The sequence below is a fragment of the Neodiprion virginianus genome, chromosome 6 (genome assembly GCF_021901495.1).
Source record: "Neodiprion virginianus isolate iyNeoVirg1 chromosome 6, iyNeoVirg1.1, whole genome shotgun sequence".
Taxonomy (NCBI): domain Eukaryota; kingdom Metazoa; phylum Arthropoda; class Insecta; order Hymenoptera; family Diprionidae; genus Neodiprion; species Neodiprion virginianus.
In genome coordinates, this window is record NC_060882.1 from 17,483,884 (window position 1) to 17,490,232 (window position 6,349).

Below are 6,349 nucleotides of genomic sequence, written 5' to 3' on the forward strand. Positions count from 1 at the left end.
TATAATTTTCATTGATCTAGTACGATTTCGACGTACACGCCCGTAATCCCGTACATCAGTTAAAACACAGTCGAATGGTAATCCTTCCACTCCTACAAACATGTTTTCAAGCCCGTTGGGTATTTACCTCTAATACAGAGTGCTATGAATCCGACGGTGTAAAAATAAGAAAGGGTCCGACTGGCTCTCGGTCGCTGTGATTACTTTATCTTAGTACGGTGGGAATCCGCCAGGGGCCTCATGCGTCGGTGCGGGTGAGTTAAACAATAATGGCGGTAATTTAACAACACAGTATTTACGAAAGTTGACAGGCAATTCAGGATCGACGTTTGGATCTCTGTCGTTTACTCGAAAGACAAGAAAGTGGTGAACTGTTGTTTTCCCGATTGTCGGAGCGGATGTCTAGGAGCTAACGAAACAATCTCCTTGTTTCGTGCTCCCAAGGATCCTATTATATTTCATAAGTGGTACAGTGCTGCTAAAAAATTCGGCGTCGATCTTAAATTCAATCATTTTATTTGCGAAAAGCACTTCAACTATTGCGTATCTATTTGTATCAGGTGACAGATGATGATGCTCTAATAAATTGTGAGTTCTCGTTTCCATGCGATTTGCATAAGGATGAAGTCATTGTATACTGTCTACACTACTATACAGTCATGAGAATGCCTCAATCAGCTAAAAAAAAAGTCGGAAAATGTTGAAGAATAGTAGGGTAATTAAGAAGCAATCCAAACTATACTCTACGTAAAAACGCCACGTTAAATTTTTGAGGTATTTTAATATAATAATAATAATATTATACATGATGCGTAATTACTTTATTATTACCCCACACACTCATTATTGTGTATCCTTTGCATTTGATTTTGATTTGAAATTGATTCAGTGTGATTACCGTTTTCTTTTCATCAAGAAAACGTACCGATGGAATTTTATTTGATCTTTGGTCTTTCGATTCATCATGCATTTCATTTTCACTAATATGTGTCGCTATGGTCACATACATTCATCATACAATTATTTTCTTGAGTAAAATGTTTATGTGCCCACACATGCAAATGTAAAACCGTTGACTGAAGAAGATAAAGACAGTTACCCTTATGGGCTTTGGTGTGACGACCGAAAATCGTCGTGCGCGTGCGCCTCCTGAGATGTTCCGACGGTGGAGTTGAGAACTTATTGCAGAACATCGGAGAGTTACCGATTTCGACATGATGCTGGCTGCATTCACCTTCTGAGTAACACAGTCTTCGCAATAGTAATCCCAAGCCAGTATTTAGCCTGTAGCGCGATTCTGTAACTCGTTATGCTGTCGTTATGGACTCATAACGACAAGTTTCGTTATGCTACCGACCGCGTCGCTATTATAACGACAAATGCGATTCTGTACACTATTCTTAGCGAGTTTTGTCGTTATTAATAACGAAAAGTGTCGTTATGATGTCGTTACGGTGCGAGCGGATAGCGAGGCTCAGAGACCCCCTCGTTACGCTATAACGACGATTATAACGACACTTTGCACACGAGCTAGAGGAGTGGTGTGCGTTTCCCATATTTTTCTCGACTCCGAGACAGTGCTTCGAAAAGTGCTCCGAAAGTGAAAAATAATTACGACGTTTGAAATAACAAGTAAGTAAGTTGAATTTTGCAGTAATTAGGAATTATCAATGCAGATTGACTTCAGAAAAAATTGTAGAATAGATTTCATTATTTTCTAAAAAAGAATAACATAACCTATAAATTGTAGTGTTGCTCCGAAGAACCCACAAAGTTGCTTCCACAAATATAATTATTCATTAATTTCATTAATAATTCATTTCTACTATTAAGTCTATTATTTACGCTGTTTCTTTGATTATCTTCAATCTCAAAGGATCATGGCTATCGAATACCTTGCTTGGGATGTATTCGTTCTTGAGGAAAGATTACGTCGACTCGAACGTCGTGTGGAAAGAAGGCGACTGAGAGATGCTCAGAATCCTTTTCAGCTACTACGAGAAGAGTTTCTCAGCCTTTTTCGCCTGCCTCAAGAAGCTGTGATGAATCTTGGTTAACACCTCAGCAAAGCAGCATAGGTTCAGTTTGAGTTTTATATACATAATATGCATATTATATTTAGTCTACTTTTTTCTAAATCAATATATTTTCCATCAGGTGATGCTGGATATCCGTTGGAGCCTTGGCTGTTAACACCGCTGGCCAATTTTCCTGAAGATACGCGACAACATCAATATACACAACAGTAGTAAGGCTAGAAGCGTCGTCGAGCGGTTTTTTGGAGTTTTTAAATCTGTATGGAGATGCTTGTCATACCAGCGAGTCTTGATGTACGAACCAGCGTTCGCAGCGAAAATTGTTAATGCGTGTGCAGTACTGCACAACATGAGAGTGCAACTACGATTAAACAATGAAGATGCATACATCCCGTAGAGAATGATGTTGATCCGATGGATCAAGATGAAGAATACAACAGACGAGGACCACGCGCTTTGGCTCAATGAATTCAACAACAAATTATGAGAGAAAGATTTCCCAACTTCCGTGATGCGGGAGAATAGAATACAGAATATGGAATGATGTTTATGGTTAAATTGCCAACAAGTATAATGTTTAAAGGTGATGAGAGAAATTGACGACAACAGAGTCAGGGCGGTGTTACGCTCCGACGTACCGCCTTGGCGTACCTTTTTCAAAATTCCATGTCATTTCATTTCTTTAATATCTTCAATGCACAGATATTATTTCATCAAAATCACATAGGCTCATAGGAGTAAGGCTCCGGTCAAGCATCTCTAGACGCCAGGTTCGATTCCTGGCTCCGTCGTTAATTTTTCAAAATCACCAATTTTTCGAATCTACATTCCTTCAACTATAATGTTTACAATTGATTGTACATAAAGAAATATTCAATTGTGTTTTTAAAGTATAACTTTATTTTATAAAAAATATTCACCTTTTTTAACCCGAACAAGAAATAAAAACGTGAAAAATCTTTATTCTAAACTGGACTTCAATTTTTTTTTCAAGTGGTATTGTTTTTAAATAGCTTTGCCTCCATGAAATTAACAAACTCAAAGACTTCTTGAAGTATTGAAAATATTACAGCTACAGTTATGATTTTTAGTAAAAAATGGGAGTAGTTATATAATTTTACTCTCCAGAATATTGGTTCTACGTGAAGAACCCAATGGTGGTCCATGCAAAAAGAATAGTGAGGAAAGCGTAGAAGCAGTAAACGCTGCATGGGGATTCACGACACGTGGTCAAAGGGCTCCTTTTAAGAGTATGAGTACAAATAAATTTTTTTACTTGTATTAAAATTTATTAAAAGTATTAAACGGTGTTAAGATATAATAACAATGATGATATTTATATTTACAATGTTCACTATACGATGGATTTGCACTGACTGTGACTGAGTGATTGTGCGCGCCTCGATTTAAACCTTCATGCGCGCCACCGCGGCACGAATTTCAACTATTTTAAGGCGAGTTTCGATAAAATTCTAGTTACTTACTAAGGATTTGTCACCATACGTCACTTCCTGTCGGTATCCATAACGACGATTCGTTATCCCATTCTGTAACGTCGAAGTGTCGCTATTCGTAGTTACGGAATCGCACCGTCGTTATGAGATTGTCGTTACACGCGGCGAAATTCGTTATCGTTACGATAGCGTTCCGAATCGTTATTCTCATAACGAGTTACAGAATCGCGCTACTGTGTGTACTTATCGAGTTGAAGCGTTACCGACTTGTCGGCGATACAAGAAATAATTAATGAGAATAAATTTCTTCCAAAATTCGTAGCAAAACAGTGATTTAATTAAAGTATACGTACCCGAGGGAAGAATTAATACCTAGATTATAAATGATAACAGATCAGATTTAATAATGATGCAGAGACCAAAAAGTATACACGCACACGCGGTCCATGTACGATATTGATATGTATGATACATTTAGGATTAATACGTGATCCATACTATAAATTTTATAATTTTCCAGGAGACAAACTAGATTATATACAATAATACGGCTGTAATATGAGAAAAGAAGGATTAGTCATTTCGAAATGGGATTCTATTCGACGCGCGCTCGATGTGTACCATAACATTAGTATTTATAATGATTCCAACAACTTTTCATTTGCTCTCTCGATTTTGAATTTTCGTCGGCATAGAATCGAAATGCTGTTTTAGCTGGTCGCAAGTGAAGTATCTACGTTGGGTAGAGGAGCAGAATTGTTTTTCGAAAAGTATTCGTATGGAAAAAAATTCAGAGTTACTGTAATACATCACGGATGCGCTGATTTTGATCGTGATGAAATGCATGCTCGGTATATAAAACAGTAACGCCGTGTAGTGAATTGAAGACCTAAAAAGGTGATAGGGAGAGAAAAAACAAAGCTTCTTGGAACTTCAAGTGTATTTTAACACACATTTGAAAGGTATGAGCAAACTTTTTTATCATCCAACTGTCGCAGAACGGCAGCATTGTTAGCTGACCCGTTAACTGAAGAATATATCTTTAGTCAACGGCTGACTATCGAAGGGCCTGGCCGCTTGAGTCTGGAATCGGCAGGAAGGATAAAGTGCGTATTTGTTGTACGAAATGTGCAAACTAAAATCATTATACATCGCATCATATCATCATACATCATACATCATACATCATCGTACATAGTATTAAAGTTCGAAACCAAAGTTTGGATGTTCGGATGTTCAGAAAGTGACGTCACTCAGAATTTTTTTTCTCTTAACGTCGTCGATCTGCTTGAAAATCTGCTAGCCGAATTCCTCAGTCTGGAAACAACCGCGCAGTAGAGCGGACGTATGAAAATCGCGCTCCGCAGATTTCGAGTACCGGGTTCTCTACCGCCTGGATCGTGCGCTCGGGGTCCGCGTCCTAGTGCAACTTGAGTTCAAGGACAGGCGCTTCGTAATTTCTGCGCTCCGGGTCCACTACCTGGTAAAACTCGACTTCCGGGACAAAGCGCTCCGTAGTTTCTGCGCTCCGGGTCCACTACCTGGTGAAACTTAAATTCCAGGACAAGCACTTCGTGGTTCCTGCGCTCCAGGTTCGCTACCTGGTGAAGCTTGACTTCCAGGACAAGCGCTCCGTATTTCAATTCATTTTTCACGCAAGCCCAAATTCAGTAGCTGTCAGTGCGCTAATAAAATTTCTATAATTTTTTGAAATTTTCTCATAAACTTCTGGATAATATGTGTCGTTACAAAAATTATAATAATCCTTACCCAATATTTTTGATGTGTTCTGATACTGAAAATATTTATTAGTATTCGCGGTATAACCCGAGGTCGTTGGCGGTGGTTGTTGGAGGTGGTTGGCGGTGGTGGGAGGTGGACGAGGAGGACGAGGTGGACGAGGAGGATGAGGATTTGTGCTCGGTGAGTTCAACATTTTTGTAATGTTTAATGGCAATTCCAATTATATTTCATTTCAAATTTTTCGAACTTGTCACGTTTACAATAAGTTATTTCAATTCATTATTCGCGCAGGCACAAATTCAGTAGCTATGAATGCGCTGATAAAATTTATTATATTATTAACTGATTAATTAATTATAGTAATCCTTACACAATATTTTTAATGTGTTTTTATACTGGAAATATTTATTACTATTCAAGGTATAACCCGAGATGGTTGAAGGTGGTTGTTGGAGGTGGTTGGCGGTGGTTGGAGGTGGACGAGGAGAAGGACGAGGAAGACGAGGATTTGTGCACTGTGAGTGAAACATTTTTATAGTATTTGATGGCAATTGTAGTTATATTTCATCTACAATATTTCAAATTTGTCATGTTTACAATAAATTATTTCAATTGATTCTTCTTTTCGCGGAAGCAAAACTTCAGTAGCTATGAATGCGCTGATAAAATTTACTATATTATTAATTAATAAATTAATTATACTAATCGTGACACAACATTTTTGATGTCTTCTTATACTGGAAATATTTATTACTATTCCCGGTATAACCCGCGGTGGTTGGCGGTGGTCGGAGGTGGACGAGGAGAAGGACGAGGAAGTCAAGGAAAACAAGGTGAACGAGGAGGACGAGGATTTGTGCTCGATGAGTGAAACATTTTTTATAATATTTATTGGTAATTGCATTTACATTGTATTCAAAATTTTTCAAAGTTGTCATGTTTGCAATAAATTATTTCAATTCATTTTTCGCGCAAGCACATATTCAGTAGTTTCAAATGCGCTCATAAAATTTATTACATATTAATTAATTAATTGATTATATTAATCCAAACACATAATTTTTCATGTGTTCTTATACTTGGAATATTTATACTATTCCAGGTATAACGCGAGGT

General features: G+C 37.8%; 1 long non-coding RNA gene across 1 annotated transcript; it reads left to right on the forward strand.

The window, feature by feature from the left end:
• Nucleotides 1-1,293: 1,293 nt before the first annotated feature.
• Nucleotides 1,294-3,006, forward strand: LOC124307413 (uncharacterized). The gene is made up of 3 exons (XR_006908794.1): nt 1,294-1,632; nt 1,877-2,078; nt 2,158-3,006. It is a non-coding gene; the product is annotated as an uncharacterized LOC124307413 (long non-coding RNA).
• The last annotated feature ends 3,343 nt before the right edge of the window (nt 3,007-6,349 follow it).